Raw genomic sequence first — 19759 nt, forward strand, 5'->3', positions numbered from 1 at the left:
GTAATTGTACTGTCGTTTCTTGATTTGAAAGTGTCGCAAGTGTCGTTTTCAGTCATAGAAGAGAGTCTGATTACTCTTGATAGTCGATTACCCTGTTACTGTTGTATTTGATCTGGATTTGTAGTTTTTCTAGTGTCGAAAGTAAGTATTCATTTCCAAATCGCAAAGTGTTGTCATTATCTTCATTTTTGATTTTGAAAAGAAACTTGTTAGTAATTGTCGCTTGAAAAGTAATTCAGATTTGCGCATTAGCTTTATTTTTATCATTCACATATTAAGAAGGCTGAAAGCAAATACATGCATGTGCATTTGCATTTAGACTGTTGATTGGTTTGATTTAGGACAGTGCATATAGTGTGTGCTCTTTGCTCTTTGTGAAAGAATACTGTCTCTCTTTCCTTAGTAGCTAGGATTTTCATTGCACAAAGAAGATAAAAGATTGTTTATCATCTTAGATTGCATTTTAGGAATTGTACATCTACATCACGCAGTGAACCTGAAAGGCAAATTTCTTAAGCAAGATCAACTATAAAATAAATTTAATGAATCTAACAACACTTTCGAACCTAACGCACAACATCTAGAAGTCTAGGCTAGAGATGTATTTCGGCGTCGTAAAACCTGGTAACTGTTGTTATCACTGTTGGTTGGATGATTCCTCCACTTTGAGACGATAAGTGCCAGTACGGACTTGTGCTCCCACATACCGTCGAGTGTATTTTGGGAGACCACAATAGGCTTAATCCTTTATCCATAGGAAGTCGTGTCTGCCGCCCTATCGATCGCAATGCACTGAACACAACATTCGGGAAGATTGACTGCCGTACCGTAAAAAGTATTCTGCAGTTTTGCGATTGGTTTGGTAGTCCCTCTACCTAGATTTCCAGAGCAGTCCCTTTTGTTCCTTTTTAGACTCCTTAACAGAAAAGGTCCATCTGAGCACTTGTCACTTCAGGCTCATTAAAAATCGAAGGTGACTAGAGTCATATTTTGTTTTTTCTCGACTCTTAAAAATTGAAAAAACAAGTTGTGTCAAAGCATCTAAAATTTATTTTAAACGTAATAATCTTCACCTTTCCTATGTTGGTCTTAGGTTGAGAAAATGGAATCCACCAACCAAGGAATTCCCCTTGGAGGAAATCCTAGTCCCTTCTCCTCTTGGGGAGATGTTGGTGCACCCCATATGGCCACATTGTCGCTTCCAGGATTGACAATCGGCTTGCCCGGATGGCTCTTCTCAACCTCTGTCGTTTAGAACACCGCAATTCCTGAACAATCGAGTCAGCAACTAGACGATTCCAGAGTTACCCACCAACCTTCTACTTCCTCCAACTCTTCCTCTCCTCCTTCCTCTTCGCTTGATGGGGCTGGTAAAGCCAAAAATCAAGTATTTGAGAAGAAGAAGGAAAAGAAGAAGAAAGAGAAGAAGAAGAAAGAGCCAAAAGCGAAAGGGGGCAACCAAGCGTCGTCTAGCGAAAATCCACACACTGCACCGACCAGGCCTAAATCGCCATGTGTCATTTGCAAAGGAGACCACTATCATCGAGATTGTCCCTGCATCCCTCGGATCTTAAGGGACTGGTCTCCTCGTTTGCACAACCCGGTGTCGTCAACCTTTGATGATCATGTTGAAAACACACCGTCGACTAGTGAAAGTGAAGCCCCAGGACAAAAAGGAAATTATAGATTTCCTTGTAAACTGTGCGAAGGCGATCATGTCGTCCACCATTGTCCCTTCTTAGACGAGGATAAAAGAGTTTTGGATGATCGTCTGGTTTCACTGTTACGACTTCCTCCTGGATATAAAAAACTCTTGCCGAGTCCGTCACTAGTTGAAAATCCGGCTGTCCCGCCCAGGTGGTCAGCCGAAGCATCTATCATTGAAGACAAACCATCTTAACCCATACCAGACGAAAGTCAAAAGGTCGAGACAGTAGTTGACCTGGTCTTGCCTTCAGAGGTTCCATCTTCAGATGATACAGTCACCGAAAAGAACAAGGATGACACCGTCCAAATTCTTTCCGTAAGCACAGACTCCGATGAACATGGGGGCAATTTACCCATTCCTTTACCGTAGGAAGGAAGTTTGTCAGAGTCGTACCCGGCCATCTATTCGGTCCCACCTCCAACCAACCTAGTTGTTTCCTTTGACTGGAATCAACTAGGCAGACCCCGTTTACCGGTTAGTGTACCATTCTGAATCATTGCTCAAATATATAGAATGGTTATGGCCGGTACCATCATAGATGAAGGGGCTTCTGTGAGTATCCTTTCCTCGACTGCTTGGAAAGCGCTTGGTTCGCCATCGCTTTTGCCTGAGATGAGAAATCTAACAGGCTTTGACAAAGGAACCAGTCGACCGTTAGGGATCCTTCCCAATGTGCCCATAACGTTGAGAGGGAAAACCGTTCATATGAACGTAATGGTAGTCCAAGGACCCCTGGATTATAATCTACTCCTTAGACGAGACTATATTTATTGCATGGGAGCCATTGTCTCATCACTCTTTAGAGTAATGTGTTTTCCACACGAAGGAAGAGTGGTCAAGCTCGTAGACCAGCTTTCATTTCCCGGATCACACATATCAAATAGTCATATACCATCCCTGAATGGTCTTTTCACACAAGGAATGTCTCATCAATCTCCAGTCTGTCCACCTGATGAGCGCGAGTGATTCGGGGGACATGACTGAAACCCAGGGGGCATGCACCCTGGTCTGCTTCGGCAGGAAAAATTCGGGTATAGGGTAGGTTTCCGCAAGAGATATATGACTAGTCTGTACTCCCGTCTGTGATTGGAAAAGGGGGTTAGACTGGAATAAGATTCCCTCATCAAAGTTATGTGAGTGGATTGTCTCACCTTTGTCTATTTCGATAGACATCGCCGAAGAAGTGTTTTGTTTGCGCTATGAATAGAACAATCTTTGGTAACCTGAAAGAGGTAGACCTTTCCTGATAAAATAAATGTTTTGTCGGTAGAAGAAAAGGTGACCTTGAAGCTTTATTTTATACCTGGGGGCATGCAAACCTTTTGGCGTGCAAGCGAAGAGCAACTATCTATTTTTTAAATTTGTAGGTCCTCTAACCCTTTAAACTCGTAGGATTGGTCATTTCCTAACTTTCATAAAGAAAGGATGTGAGGAAAAACTCTAAAAATTGCCGTTTTCATATATGAGACATTCTTATTATACGACTAGATTAATCGAGCAGTTTTAGCACATAGTTCAAGCTCGTTAAAAAATAAACATAAGTCATGAGCAAATGTTTCTCCCCGCATTTAAGCTCATTAAAAAATGAACTATTTCCTGGTAAATAACCATCGTGAATGTAGTACTTCAGCCTTTAAAGCCTTGGTCGTGTTCTCATCATCACCTCCACTCTGTATTGGCCGATCATTCACCTCCATTTGATTGTTTACCCCTTTTGAGGAACAGCTGCGAAGAGTGATCCCACTAGCCATCCTTGTAACACTGCCGTGATTGGAAAATTCCAAACCTTACCTGGAATCAACTGCTACCCAATTTTATCACTCGTTCCTCAAAAGACGAGTCTCCTTTAAGCTCTTTTCAACTGACTCGTAAAATATGAAAAGATTGCCGAGCCATTGGCCTCTCCAGCTCGTTAAAGGGACTGGAAGTGTTATCCCTCCTTTAGATTTTAATCTTTTTGGACCTGAGGGATTATTACACAAAAAGATCGAGCGCTTTTTTTGTTTGGCTCATTAAAAGTATCGAAAATTCATCCCTTCTGTATTGTTTTATACTTTTTCGGACTTAAGGGATTAGATGACGAAAAAGGAATTTTGGAGTTTCCTTTACGTCCATTTTCAGACTCTCTAAAAATGAAAAGGACCGAGTTATCTTTGTCGTTAAACTCGTTAAAACCTAATAGCGACAAACTTGTCCATAGCAGACAAGAACGAGTTTCACTATCGCTAGGCTCGTTAAAACATAGCGATGGGTTTGCCCGAAGGGAAAATTATAGAACAAGCATATGTTATCCTCCTCAAGCTTGACAAAATAAAGAGGTACTGGTCAGCATGAGTGGGGAAAAATTGGGAAGAAAACTTGAAGAAACTTTGTTGGTAGCAAGTCGCTCTTGAACATGACACTTTCACTCCGCATCCAAGTCGGGTTGGGTTGTTTCATTCACCGGTCACATCACCATGGTCCCATCACACCATCCACATTTGGGGTTAATGCTACCAATCCATCACGTCAGTGTCGCCGATATGTTCAAGAGAAGTCACTCAGAGAATTCACCTGTGTCTCACCCGCTGCAATACATTTACACTCCATTCTTTCATGACCGCCACCCTGAACCTTATATCACCAGATCGTTTTCACCTCCATTAAAATCATTTGCTCCGTTTCGTGTCATTGATGTGGGATTCATTAAGGCCCTCCTATGATGGATCGCTTCTTGTCGACATCAACTCATTATCCAAGAAGTTGATCTAGGAACACCCCTTCCAGTACTTTGAAGCTTGCATGCCTCAATGGCAAGTTTCTCACTTCCGGCGACAGGTTTACATCAATGGCCTTCGACCGAAATATTTTGCGTGGTGTTCGACGCCAAGTCCTTTATTCACACCATGTGAATTGTACTGCACTACCTTGAGGGTCATTATCATTATCGGTGATTCCTCTCGCGTCTGTTAATAGCTTACATCATTGGCTGGTAATCAAGCGATGTCTTTCCATGTTCGACTCCAGAACATCTCTCACATGGATCGACTTGTACTTTGAGTGAAGATCGAACGAGATTGAAGACCCTGGATCTAGTTTCATCCATCCGGGCTGCGATATATATTCAGGGAAATAAAGACATCAAATGTACATCGTTGCTGCATAGATAATCATCCAATCAAAGGGATGATGGCTCTACCAGAATCATCAGTCTGCCCTCAGACGATTGTCTGTCCTATGTACATGAAAATGAATTTATAAAGTTGAGCATGGGAATGCCCGCCTCAGCTAGATCATGAAAATATTATGAAGATAATGTATTGTATTGTATCTTATTACAGGTCTCCTCCCAGCTTGAAAGAACTTCAGATCCTCATGATAAAGCATTTCACCCGACATCAGAAAAGATTAACGACCTCATGCTTTAGGGGGCAACTGTTATAGGCATTTTTGGGCACTGCAACCCCAAGCATAAAATGTCCATAAACCAAGGGCTCCTAAGTCCCTAAAAGTGTTTTTCTAACCCCTAAAGGAACAAGGTCAACTGATTACAGCTTCTCCCAGAAATTCTCCATGAAAAACTGCTCAAAACTGGTCAAAACAGGATCATTTCACCTGCTCCATAGGCAAAGTGCGTTGCATCTCACCTAAGTACACTTTGTGGTGCGTTGCATTTCAAAAATCCCTTCTATGGGGTGCAATGGGTGAGAAGTGACAAATGGCAGTGTCAATCCGCGAGGTGGAGAGGCATGGAATCTTCCAGAAACTTCTCCTGTGACACTTGCCTCTCTGAATTCGACCAAGGATGAGTAAGAGATCATCAATCTCCAAGTGGAAGCAAGAACTATCAGAGGGAAGACACTAATCAAATCACAAGCTGACTCATCTCCCTTACAGATATCTATATATGGATCCCTCATCCCAGAGATCCAGAGGCTGGAATTTTGCATCTTGTAAGGAATTGTTGTTGGTTTCTTGAGGCAACATCATAGTGTTGGGTGATCTAAGCTTTGTATGAGGTGAAGAAGGGCTTACTTGCTGAGAGGATGATGTTGGGTCAGAACAACTGGTTGTAACTCTCTTGGCTCTTTCTTGATTATCAATAAAAGCTATTCAAGTTTTCCTCCATACTCTTGTGTCGTTTATGTTTTATGAATTTGTATGGTCAATTTACATCTGATCCTATATTGTTTATGATAATAGATCCATGTTCTTGTATAGTGTTATGCTACTTTGATTCTATAGGTACTCTGTGAAGCTGGGCGTACAAAGAAGCAAGTAGCAAAGGACTATCATAAGAGAGAGGAATCGAACTAGGAACCAAACGCAAGACAGAGGTTGGTCTCCTTTATTCTTCTCTCATCTATATTTCATAAAGGAAAAATGAAAGTAGCTTTACTTTGTTTGTTTCTAAGGTAGCTACCACACCTTAGTGGGATTAGCAGTTCTGCATAGACACTTTTCCCTGTAACATATGGGGAGAGTTCCTCTGCCTCAACCAACTTTACCAGCACCTTACACATTGCAGCAGAATCCTCAATCTAATATACGACTACAATTCCTAGCTCAACCCAACCCAAATCCTAACAACATACCAATCCAGTCAGTACAAATCATTGAGGGTCTGGACCCTGAAGCTGAGTTGAGAGAGTGTAATGAACTCAAGTTAATATCTAGACGCGTAATCGCTCCAGACGAGGATAAAAATCTACAACCTGAAGAACCGCACCCAAATAAGCCTTTGACTGTAGATGGTTAACAAACAAAACAAGGGGAAGATACAGTCAAGTAGAAAAATCCTGAACATATCATAACTACTTCCCCCCCATTCCAAAAAATATTGATGATACCATACCCAATTGAATATCCCAACTTTGATCTTCTAGGTGAACTAAAAAATCTTTGCATAAAAATACCCCTCCTCCAGGCTATTCAAGACATTCCAATATATGAAAAAACCATTAAGGAATTGTGTGCAAAAAAGTATATGAGGAAAACAAAAATAAAACCAACCGTCCATGTCGTCAGAACTTTGTTTGATTTATTATTTGGCAAAGAAAAACCTATAACATACAAAGATCCTGGAAACCCCATTGTCATAGTCCAAATTGTTGGAAATAATACTGAGAGGGGGGGGGTGAATCAGTATTATCACATTTATAAAACTTTTCATTTCCAAACTCTGATTCATATATGCTACTTCCACAACTTCTTATGATTATGTTAATTGATCTTCAATGAGTGCATTAGAACATTATCAACCATATTATCAGTTAACAAATGCAGTAACATAGAATAGATCATCACACATAAGGCACACACATGAACACCATGATATAAGGTGGAAACCCAATGCGGGAGAAAACCACCTGCTGCAAGTCATCTCAATCTTCTTTAATAAGAAAATCCTTTTACAATATTTTGTACTGGTGCAGTCTTATACCAGCACGGGAGCTACAACCCCCTTTGCTCTTGTACTAGCCGATCCATTTACTAGTACGCAGGCTGCTACCTGCTACAATGCTCCAAAGATTTCCTTTAGCTCTTGTACTAGCTTAGATACTAGTACGTAGGTGCTGACCTACAATCTTCTCTCTTCCAGGTACCACGTTTCATCAATTTTCAGACTGGATACACTGAAGCACAACACATAATCTGAAAGGCCATATTTCATCCAATTTTCATACTGGACCCAACAACAACATAAACAAGCTTGTGAATCACCCAAGCACTAGATCCATACATATACAAGTGAGTCATCAATCAGATCTAGTCCATCAGATCACATGAAGATAAGTCATTATGAACCCGATCCATTCATCTATAAAAAAACTGAAACAAACTCTATCACTTCTTAGAATACTGTCAGACATCACTTCAAAACCCAGAACACAGCAATGATAAACATGGACAGCTAAATATATTTCAAGAGAAGTACGCAGCTTCACCCATGTAATGCCTGCGTACAGTACGTACTGTTCCCAACTGAGCACCTGCGTACCCACGCACTGTGCCTCAAAGACTTCCTGCATACCTATGCTCTATGTCCAATGAACTGCCTATGCACCTCCGCAGCTGCAGCGCTTCTGGTCCTGCGTATCTGCGCACCTGCGACGCTTTTGTGCCTGCGTATCTCCGCTCTTTTCTTTCACTATACCTACGTACCTTCGGGTATAGATAATTTCAAGGCTTCAAGAATAACCCAGACAGTCAGATCTACAGATCTGATCATGCGCCGAAGAGATCTCAATCCATCAGTAGATTCGCCTTATTTAGATCTAGACATTACTCCCAAGAGATCATAATATTTCAGATCTAGCTCTCATAAGATGTTCAACCCCAAAAGCATATCTAAGCCAAATGATCTCCTTTTCTTTATATAGGCAAGATCTTCCTCAAATCATGGATCAATACCACGGGCCAAAACCATAATAACACAATACCGTCGGCTAAATACCAAGGGTTAAACATAAGAAACACCACGTGTGCTTTTCTTTGTCTTGAAGTAAGTGAACTGGGGGTACGCACCTCCTGAACGAGATAACTGCGGGTATGTATGCACTTTATGTAACACCGGCCTGCGTGTACGCACCTTCTGTAAGGTGTACCTACGTACCCCTTATTTTCTTCAATATTTGATTGCTGATCATCAATTTCTGCTGTTGACTTGAGGTACTGTGATTTATCACCTGAATGGGTTGCCATCAAGGACAACACTTTAGCCATAATGCCAACAATCTCCCCCTTTGGACTTGATGGCAAAGCTTACTTGTGAACTGCCATCTGATCCCTTTGTGCTGTCCGGTAACCCATGCACTCTGTCACATCTGATATTTCTTCTGTAGATTCATCTGAATGTATACAAGTGAGATGATCTTTTATGAGAGGGTTGCCATCAAGTACAACACATGCATCAAAATGCCAACAATCTCCCCCTTTGGACTTGATGGCAACAACACCAAATCACTCTCCCCCTTTGACATCAAAGGCAAAGGGTTATGCTCCCCCTAAGAACATGCTCTCCTTGACTAAAAACCAGATCTACTGAAGTCTCTGAATGAACTTCCCTTTTGTATATGCCATGGTGCTCCAATCTGATAATGCTCTTTCTGAGAACAAGCTGAGATGTCTGCTCTGCTATATAGTGCTGTTCATGCTCAAGCTCCCCCTGACTGCAAAAAGATGTTCTACATGACTCTATATATCATAAATGACCTTCCTATCACCAAAAGACTCAATACATACATTCATCACAATGGTGATACATCAAAAGTTTACATATGATAACATCATTCATCCCAGGCATAGTGGGGAAACATAGGCCTTTACATGACCTGAAGAGATAACTACAAAAGAGACACACTATTACATAAAGACCAATCACCTAAGATAAATATCAGCAACAACACTGTATGATCTGCTTAACAGCAAGGTACGTCTGCATCAACTCATTCATAACCATCCAGATCTACATGAACCAAGAATCATCAAATGGAAGCATCTGTTCGAAACAACCTATCATCATATAGGTAAGATCTCATCATCATCATGTCTCCAACAATGCAACTTTGAATAATCATCCATGTATCCAGCCAACAATCCTCATCCATATATGTGCCAAGAACAATAAAGACTCCATGCAAGCATCATTAGAGAATCAACCACAAATCTGATCCAAGAACCATGTGAACAACTCATAACCATAGCAAGATGAAACATAAGCATTGTCACCAAGGACCATAATGCCAACAATGCATTAAGAACATATGCTCCCCCTAAACTGGTGCCATCTGTCAGATCTGATCATGCATATCAATAAGAAGAGTCAGCCAATAAATGCCTTAAGACAGGTACGCAGTTTTTCTTTATCTGCCCTGCGTAGCCACGCACTTCACCTTCTGCTCCCCTGCGTACACCCGCAGAGATCCTTCTGTTGTACTGCGTACATACACAGACAGTCTTCAACTACACCGCGTACCCACGCATCTGTTCCATCAGTTGCGCCGCGTGCTCCACGCACCTCTTCTTCTATTGTGCCGCGTCCTTCTGCATGTGCTCTTCTGATAAGCTGCGTACTTCCGCACAGGGACTGTGCCTTAACTTGCGTACATCCGCACCCGGTCTCATGCTCTGCTGCGTACGCCCGCACTTTCACAGTGAATGATCTGCGTACCTTAGATTAGGACCCAATTCAGATTTCCAGATCTGATCTTGTGCTCGAGAGATCATACTTCATAGATCAATTTCACTTTTCTTACTACCTTTCTTCAATCATATACGCGATTGTGTAGTATCAACTCGCGTATATATGCGACTTCCCTTTATGGAGTTTGCATATGAGATTCAGGACACTGAAGTTTTGTACTTTCAGCTCCCTCTGATTCTGGTATGTCTGTACATTGTGCTGTACCACCTTTTTCTGACTGTACTTCCTTTTTCCTCCATATCTTCAAGCATGATGATGACATTTTCTCCTTTTGATATGGTGCCCACACTTTGTTCCTGCATTCCTTAGCTATATGTCCAAGCTTGTTACATGCATAACATCTTACATGTTTCATATTCTTCCTGTAACAATCAGCAGCTTTGTGACCAAACATATTGCAAGCAAAGCAATATCCATAAAAGTACCTTGATTGAGATGACCTTTCTGCATAATGGTCTTGAACTCTTCTTCTTCTACATCTAGCTACAACATGTCCTAGATTATGACATACATAACATTCAACATTATTCATAGGAGGAGTAAAGGATTTTCTTTGAGGAATCTCTTTCCTTGGTTGATGATGAGATGGATCTTTCATTTCTTCGTTGATCACTTTAGATTTCTCTTTAGAGTTCCTTGCCTCACCTTGTGAACTAGATTCACCTTCAACAGATTCATGGAAACCAAGACCAGTCTTTATAGCAGGAGACCTTTGACTACTAAGAATATCATCCAAGACTTTATAGCTATCTTGAAATCGTAAAAGCTTATCCTTTTCTTCTATTTTACCTTTCAAGATATTTACCTCAACCTGAAGCTGTTTTTCCTTTTCAAGAGATTGCTTTTTCAAATCTTCTTCAGCTTTTCTTCCTTCTTCCATTTGTTCCCTTAGTTTGAGAATCTCCTTTTCTTGTTCTTTATTCAGATCCTACTGCATTTGACGCATTCGGAAGGCACATTCCAGCTGGGATTTTAAGCTGATGACTTCATTGTCTTGTTTTTCAATTGCTTGATGTAGATCTTCATTCTGCTTCCTTGATTCTTCAAGATCTCCCTTTAGTGAGAGGATTGTAGCTTCAAGATTTTCATAGTAGCTGGATCTATCTTTGAGTTTCTTGATGGTTGTGCTTCTTTTGTTGACTTCTTTTCTTAATGATGTCACTTCATGCTGCAATTTTTGACATTGGTCTTCCTTGTCCTTGAGTAGTTTTCTTACTTTGCTTCCTTCTTCTAGTTGGGCCTTCAGTTTGGTAGCTTCTTCTTTGAAGTCACATTCCCTTTTGTTCAATAGATCTTGTTGATCTCTAATTTTGTCTGTCAGCCTTTTAAATTCTGCCTCTATTTGATATCTTTCTTGTTCACCCATAAGAGCAAGTTCAGTAGTTTCACTATCACTTCCATCTCTTTCACAAGATAACACATTCATACCTGATAATGATTCTGAATCTGATTCTGAATCTGAAGAGCTTCTTATGCCTAATCCCCAATCGATTCTCCTGGCACTGTCATAGTTCTTCTAAGATGACTTATTTTTCTTAGATGCTTTCTTCTTAAGCTTCTTTCCCATTGTTCCACGGATCTCCTTCAAGCGATCAAGCCTCTATTGAAGGACCGGCTCTGATATTAATTGTTGGAAATAATACTGAGAGGGTGGGGGTGAATCAGTATTATCACATTTATAAAACTTTTCATTTCCAAACTCTGATTCATATATGCTACTTCCACAACTTCTTATGATTATGTTAATTGATCTTCAATGAGTGCATTAGAACATTATCAACCATATTATCAGTTAACAAATGCAGTAACATAGAATAGATCATCACACATAAGGCACACACATGAACACCATGATATAAGGTGGAAACCCAATGCGGGAGAAAACCACCTGCTGCAAGTCATCTCAATCTTCTTTAATAATAAAATCCTTTTACAATATTTTGTACTGGTGCAGTCTTATACCAGCACGGGAGCTACAACCCCCTTTGCTCTTGTACTAGCCGATCCATTTACTAGTACGCAGGCTGCTACCTGCTACAATGCTCCAAAGATTTCCTTTAGCTCTTGTACTAGCTTAGATACTAGTACGTAGGTGCTGACCTACAATCTTCTCTCTTCCAGGTACCATGTTTCATCAATTTTCAGACTGGATACACTTAAGCACAACACATAATCTGAAAGGCCATATTTCATCCAATTTTCATACTGGACCCAACAACAACATAAATAAGCTTTTGAATCACCCAAGCACTAGATCCATACATATACAATTGAGTCATCAATTAGATCTAGTCCATCAGATCACATGAAGATAAGTCATTATGAACCCGATCCATTCATCTATAAAAAACTGAAACAAACTCTATCACTTCTTAGAATACTGTCAGACATCACTTCAAAACCCAGAACACAGCAATGATAAACATAGACAGCTAAATATATTTCAAGAGAAGTACGCAGCTTCACCCATGTAATGCCTGCGTATAGTACGCACTATTCCCAACTGAGCACTTGCGTACCCACGCACTGTGCCTCAAAGACTTCCTGCGTACCTGCGCTTTGTGTCCAATGAACTGCCTGCGCACCTCCGCAGCTGCAGCGCTTCTGGTCCTGCGTATCTGCGCACCTGTGACGCTTTTGTGCCTGCGTATCTCCGCTCTTTTCTTTCACTGTACCTGTGTACCTTCAGGCATAGATAATTTCAAGACTTCAAGAATAACCCAGACAGTCAGATCTACAGATCTGATCATGCGCTGAAGAGATCTCAATCCATCAGTAGATTCGCCTTATTTAGATCTAGACATTACTCCCAAGAGATCATAATATTTTAGATCTAGCTCTCATAAGATGTTCAACCCCAAAAGCATATCTAAGCCAAATGATCTCCTTTGCTTTATATAGGCAAGCTCTTCCTCAAATCATGGATCAATACCACGGGCCAAAACCATAATAACACAATACCGTCGGCTAAATACCAAGGGTTAAACATAAGAAACCCCACGTGTGCTTTTCTTTGTCTTGAAGTAAGTGAACTGGGGGTACGCACCTCCTGAACGGGATAACTGCGGGTATGTATACACTTTATGTAACACCGGCCTGCGTGTACGCACCTTCTATAAGGTGTACCTGCGTACCCCTTATTTTCTTCAATATTTGATAGCTGATCATCAATTTCTGTTGCTGACTTGAGGTACTGTGATTTATCACCTGAATGGGTTGCCATCAAGGACAACACTTTAGCCATAATGCCAACACAAATAAATGGTTACTCTTTTCCCAATGCTTTAGTTGAATTAGGGGCAGCCATTAATATTCTCACAATAACAACCTGCAAAATTCTTGGCATCATAGCCTTAGAACCAACTACTACCTTGCTAGAACTTGTCGATCGTTCAATCATTAAGCTAGAAGGAACATTACTGGATGTGATGGTTTTTGTAGATTCTTGGGAATATCCGACATATTTTTTGATTATTAATCCCAGAAACTAGCTAGATGGACATCCCTTAATATTAGGAAGACCTTGGCTAGCAACAACAGATGCTTATATAAGCTTCCGAATAGGCAGTATGACCATAACTAGAGTGAATGATGTGAAGAATCTAGCTTTGTACCCTCCTACTCAACCAATCCTAACCATTGTAAAAACTAGGAAGCAACCTGTAACATATTTAACAGAAAATATTCGGTCACCATTGACTATGGCAGATGCCCTTGAATTTAAAAACCAAACAGAAGATGATATTATTAACACTTGTATCAATCACCCTGCTGCAGTATCTAATCTAAGATGTCACATGATTGAAGCAGTCCTTGATAATGAGATTGAAGAAGATTCCTTGAGAGATATCAATGACCAACCAATACCAAAAACCACTATCTATAATAGCAAACCTATCGAAATTGAGCCAGGGAAAATCCTGAACATTAACAGTAATCTGAGTGATGACCAGCAACAGAAACTTATTCAAGTCCTTAGGAAATATAAAGGGGCTTTCGCTTGGGATTACCCAGACATGAAAGGGATTGACCCTCAGCTATGCATGCACCACATCTACACTGAAAAGGATGCAAGACCCATTTAACAACCTTAGCGTAGATTAAATCCTCACCTAAAGGATATTGTTAAAGAAGAACTTCAAAAACTGTTAGATGTGAATTTTATCTATCCTATATTTGACAGTAAATGGGTTTCTCCATTAGTTGTGGTCCCAAAAAAGAATGGGAAATGGTGGATATGCATTAACTACAGAGAAATCAACAAGGCAACACAAAAAGACCATTTTCCCCTTCCATTTATCGATCAGGTTCTAGATACATTGGCAGGAAAGAAATTCTTCTCTTTCCTGGATGGCTTCAGTGGCTACAACCAAATCCAAATTGCCCCCGAAGACCAAGATAAGACTACTTTTACCTGCCCCTAGGGAACGTTTGCTTACAGGGTATTGCCTTTTGGATTGTGCAACACACCTACTACATTCCAAAGAGCCATACTTAGTATTTTTGCAGACTTGATAAATGAAGGATTGGAAGTGTACATGGACGATTTCACACCCTATGGATATGACTTCGAGCAGGCATTACAGACATTGGAGAAAGTCCTGGAGCAGTGTATTGCTACTAGGCTATGCTTAAGCCATGAGAAGTGCCATATGATGATGAAAGAGGGCCTGATCTTGGGTCATTACATTTCAGCAGCTGGAATTCAGGTAGATCCAGCAAAAATACAGGTAATCCTCTTATTAGCTACTCCCTGCACTCAAACAGAGGTACGTAGTTTTCTAGGATTTGTTGGATATTATCGTAGATTTATAAAGAACTTTTCACAGATTGCTGCACCATTATATGCCTTGATAGGAAATATTGATTTTATATGGACTGACAAATGTGACATTGCCTTTATAGATTTGAAATGGCTAGTATCAACAACACCAGTATTATGAGGCCCGAATTGGGATATACCATTCCAGATTTCATCAGATGCGTCAGATATAGCCATTGGAGCAGTTCTTGGCCAAGAAGATAAGAAACCCTACACTATATATTACATTAGCAAAAACTTAACTCCTGATGAGTTGAATTACACAGTAACAGAGAAGAATTTTCTAGCTGTTATTTATGTTATTAACAAATTCAGACACTATATAACTGGATACCCTGTAGTTCTGTATATTGATCACTCTGCTATCAAATACCTAGCTAATAAACCCATTACGAATGGAAGAGTTACATGTTGGTTACTACTTTTGCAGGAATTTGACATAACTATAAGGAATCGACCAGGGAGGGAAAACCTTATGGCAGATTTCCTCTCCTGAGTACCAAGAACAGATGATGCAGTCGCAGTAGAAGACTAGTTCCCAATGAAAACCTGTTTGTTGTGGCCGTAAAAACACCATGGTACACAGATGTGGTGAATTACTTAGTAGTGGGAAAACTGCCCAAAGATCTGACACCTAGAGAAAGGAAATTGATAGTGCAGCGCAGCACTTGGTTCTCCTGGATCGGAGGATACCTTTTTTCACACAGGGGCCCATATGCACATCCGTAGGTGTATTAGGGAAGACAAAATCTATAATATCTTAAAAGACTGCCATGATGGACCTTTCTGTGGACATTTTGCAGACCGCAAAACTAGACATAAAATTTTACAAATGGGCTACTACTAGCCCACGATTTTTAAGGATGTTAAGAAATTTGACCAAGCATGCAATATTTGCCAAAGGATGGGCCACCCTGGCCAATTTGATGAGATGCCCCTGCATCCACAACTGGTGATAAAACCCTTTGAGCATTGGGCGTTATATTTTGTCGGGCCGATCAACCCATCATCCAATCAGAAATCATATATATTGGTTGCAACATAATACGTGACTAAATGGGTGGAGGTAGTAGCGTTACCAAGAGCAATAGAGGAAACAATGATTAATTTTCTTTTTGAAATTTTTGTGCAGTGTGGCTTCCCCAAAGAAGTAATTACTGATGAGGGGCCATAATTTGTAGGCCACAAGATCGTTGCTACACTAAAGAATCATCACATTATGCACAAAATTACCTCTCCATATCACCCGTAGGTGAATGGGCAGGTGGAGAGTACCAACAAAGTAATTTAAGCTATTCTAATGAAGACAGTCTCATTACACAGACGAGACTGGGCTACTCGACTTCTAGAGGCTTTATGGTAATATCGCATGACTTGGAGGAACACTATTGGACACTCTCCATAGTAGTTGGTATTTGGTAAGGAACCCATTTTCCCCATAGAATTTGAGATACAAACACTAAGGATAGACTAGGAGGTGGGACTGGATTTAACTGAAACCCAGATTAACAGACTACAACAAATAAATGAATTAGATGAAATTCGGTTATTAGCTCTACAACATACTGCACTCATTCAACAACAAAGAGCCAAATGGCACGATTCCTTGATTAAGAAAAATACATTTCGTGAGGGCGACTGGGCACTTCTTTACGATTCCAGGTTTCAAGACTTCCCTGGTAAACTGCAGACTAGGTGGTTAGGCCCCTATGAAATAAAGGAAGTGCATGACAATGGCACTCTTACATTGGCCACCATTGATGGGTCTGGTTTTTCCTTTAAAGCAAATGGGCATCGGGTGCACCTCTACCAAAAACCACTTACAAGAGAATCTTTTTACCAGCAGATACGCGAGGACTCCACCATGCAAGTTCTAGCTGTAGAAGGCAATCCTTCGGTAGCTTCATTTTTGTAAAAAGTTATTTCTTTTTGTAAAAACTGTAAATATGATTGCTGATTTGATTTTTTGTGGTTTTTCTTTGTTTGTCTGTTGTTCCAACTTTGGAACAGCACTTTTTTGTGTTTTTTCTGTTCTGACTTTGGAACATCACTTTTCTACGTTTTTGTTGTTCCAACTTTGGAACAACACTTTTTTACATTTTTTATGTTCCAACTTTGGAACAACACTTTTCTGCGTCTTTGCTATTCCAACTTTTGAACAACACTTTTCTACGTATTTTCTGTTCCAACTTTGGAACAACACTTTTCTGTGTCTTTGCTATTCCAACTTTGGAACAACACTTTTCTGTGTTTTTGCTGTTCCAAATTTGGAACAACACTTTTTTGCGTTTTTGCTATTCCAACTTTGGAATAGTACTTTTCAGCATTTCTGTTGTTCCAACTTTGAAACAACACCTTTTTGCATTTTTGCTGTTCCAACTTTGGAACAACACTTTTTGCGTCTTTGTTGTTCCAACTTTGGAACAACACCTTTTTTTTGTTTTTTTTTTATGTCTTTTGGAACAACACCTTTTTTTGTTTTTTTTGCGTCTTTGTTGTTCCAACTTTGGAACAACACTTTTTGCATGTTTGTTGTTCCAACTTTGGAACAACACTTTTTGCGTGTTTGTTGTTCCAACTTTGGAACAACACTTTTTGCGAGTTGTTGTTCAAACTTTTGAACAGTTGTTGTTCCAACTTTTGAACAACTACTGTTCCAACTTTGGAACAACACCTTTTGTTGTTTGTTGTTCAAACTTTTGAACAACACCTTTTTCTCTTAGTGTGTTTTGTTGTTTCCACTTTTGAACAGCTACTGTTCCATCTTTGGAACATCATTTTTACTTCTTGTGAAGTTTTGTGTTTTCTAAAAAGCACCCTTTTCCTTGCATTATTTTTCTATTGAACAACACCTTCCTCTTGTGGGATTATTCCTAGCTCATCTCAACCCCATTTTTCTTATTCTCTTTCATGGCATGAAGTACAATACTTTTATGAGGACAAGAATTATGGATTCTATTGAAGTAGGTGAATACCCTTAACATTATGATCTTTAATAAGATAGCTTCTTGATGATAGATTTTTTTTTTTAAAACGAAAGTGACACAATCATTTATATATTACTTTATTGTATTGATTTCTGTTGTATATGATACAGATTGATCACCTTTACCAAGCTAGTTCCACTCCTCTTGGTTATAATCCTCTCTGTCTATTATAAATGAGATTATGGGTATATTTTTTTTTCTATTGACATGTTCAACTTCTTCCACCATCCCTGCTCTTAAGGAGTACTGAGCCTCCCTCTATTTATCATAAAAATGTGTAATAACAACAAAATTTTTCCTATAGATAGAGGATAGGGGGTCTCATTAAGAGCCAACCTACCATGTTCATAAGGATGTAGCGACGTGACATTCCCACTATGGCCACCACACCAGGGTTATGATCCATTGGATGGCTAAAATATCCTTGGAACAAGAGGTCTCATCATGAGCCGGCCTGATCACTTTTGCTACTTCCCAGTGAATGGCAATGTGGTCATCTGGTTACCATTCTAGCACACTGATCTCTTCTGTAGAAACAACAATGGAATTCTCTAATTATAAATTGAGGATTGTGGCTCATATGGTTAAAAAGCAACTCTGTCGAGGCTATGGACACTTGCTGGCAGCAGAAGCTCTGCTTATGGTATTGAAGTTCTATTTTCAACATCAATAATTATTATAATACCCTCTTCTTACTTTTCTTTTTATCAGAGAGATTATTTCCCTAATTTCTCCCTACTTTGAACCTTTATGCATGAGTTAATGTTTTTAATCAATCATATCATTTTCAGCCAGAATATCGTCAGCAAAGCATCTTTTTCTTGCATATTGTTGTCCTTTTTCCTTACCGCATAACCTATCATCAACCAAAGCATCTTATCTCTTATCAATAACCATCATTACACACCTCGCTTTCATTATACCCATACCTTTTACAGTCCTTTCATTAATATACATACTCTGTCTCATTTACTGTTGTATCTTTCACCCTTGTACTTTGTCGTCAGAACAACATTTCCCCATCCATTCGGTCATAGGCGACCTCTCATTTTGAAGGAGGGAGGGGACCTCCATTACACTCATGCATGCGTTGTAGTTGTTTTATTGGACTTCATAGGTTGATATGATATTCCATGATCACGCGGCATGTGGCAAAATAATAGTCCTCAAATTAATAATATTAATTCTCATAGAAATATCGCTTAACATTGTAAAACTTAGTTGTTACAACTACTTGATGTTCTATCTCTTTGTTGTTGTTTGTTGCTATGTTTTCTCCACTGCACTAATCCTTTGCAATAGTAGGAAGAACTCAAGAATTATGGGTGGAAAGACAGTGCGTCGAGAACCTTTAGTGCTGGAAGTCTTCGACAAAGCCAGGGAAATTCTGGTTCGTGCAGGGTGGATGTCATATTTCACAAGATTTCGACCCCCTAGTGAGGAAATCACTATTGAGTTTCTACAACATCTACAGAATGGGCAATCCCTGGTGAGAGGTAGAAGAATCACAGTATCAGACGTTGTGATAGTTGAAGTTTCTGGGCTACCGGCAGAAGGAGCAGTATGATATAAAAAGCACATAATGTTGCATGACGTGGTGGATATTTTTAGAGACACAGGACAAGAATTAGCCAAGAAAGGCAAGGGCATTCAACCATCCTCTCTGGGAGAACCATGGGGCGAATTGGCAAGAGTTGTCCAGAGGTACATTACCTGTGATGGTCGACGAGATGTGGTAAGGCCACGCCAACTCAAACTCTTAGCTGTTCTAAAGAAAAAACTCACTGTTAATTTTCCATCACTTTTGAATTCATTATTGCATGACACTGCCGATAGGATAAGATGGGCTCAACATCCTGACACTGTAGTTAGTCACCATTGTTTGATCAGACTAATAGTTAGTCATAATCTTGCTCAACAAAACTTAACATGGAATGATCTCATAGCGGCCCTTGAGAGTGGTCAAGGCCTTTTAGCCCAAAGCTCTGCAACCTTGGAACTTAGCCAGCAGAACCCTGTTCCAAAGAGAAAAAGGACTGCTCCTTCAAAAAGTAGAC

The sequence above is a fragment of the Pinus tabuliformis genome, chromosome 6, assembly GCF_031772625.1.
Source record: "Pinus tabuliformis cultivar Carrire ecotype Pingquan chromosome 6, CPIR1, whole genome shotgun sequence".
NCBI classification, from domain to species: domain Eukaryota; kingdom Viridiplantae; phylum Streptophyta; class Pinopsida; order Pinales; family Pinaceae; genus Pinus; species Pinus tabuliformis.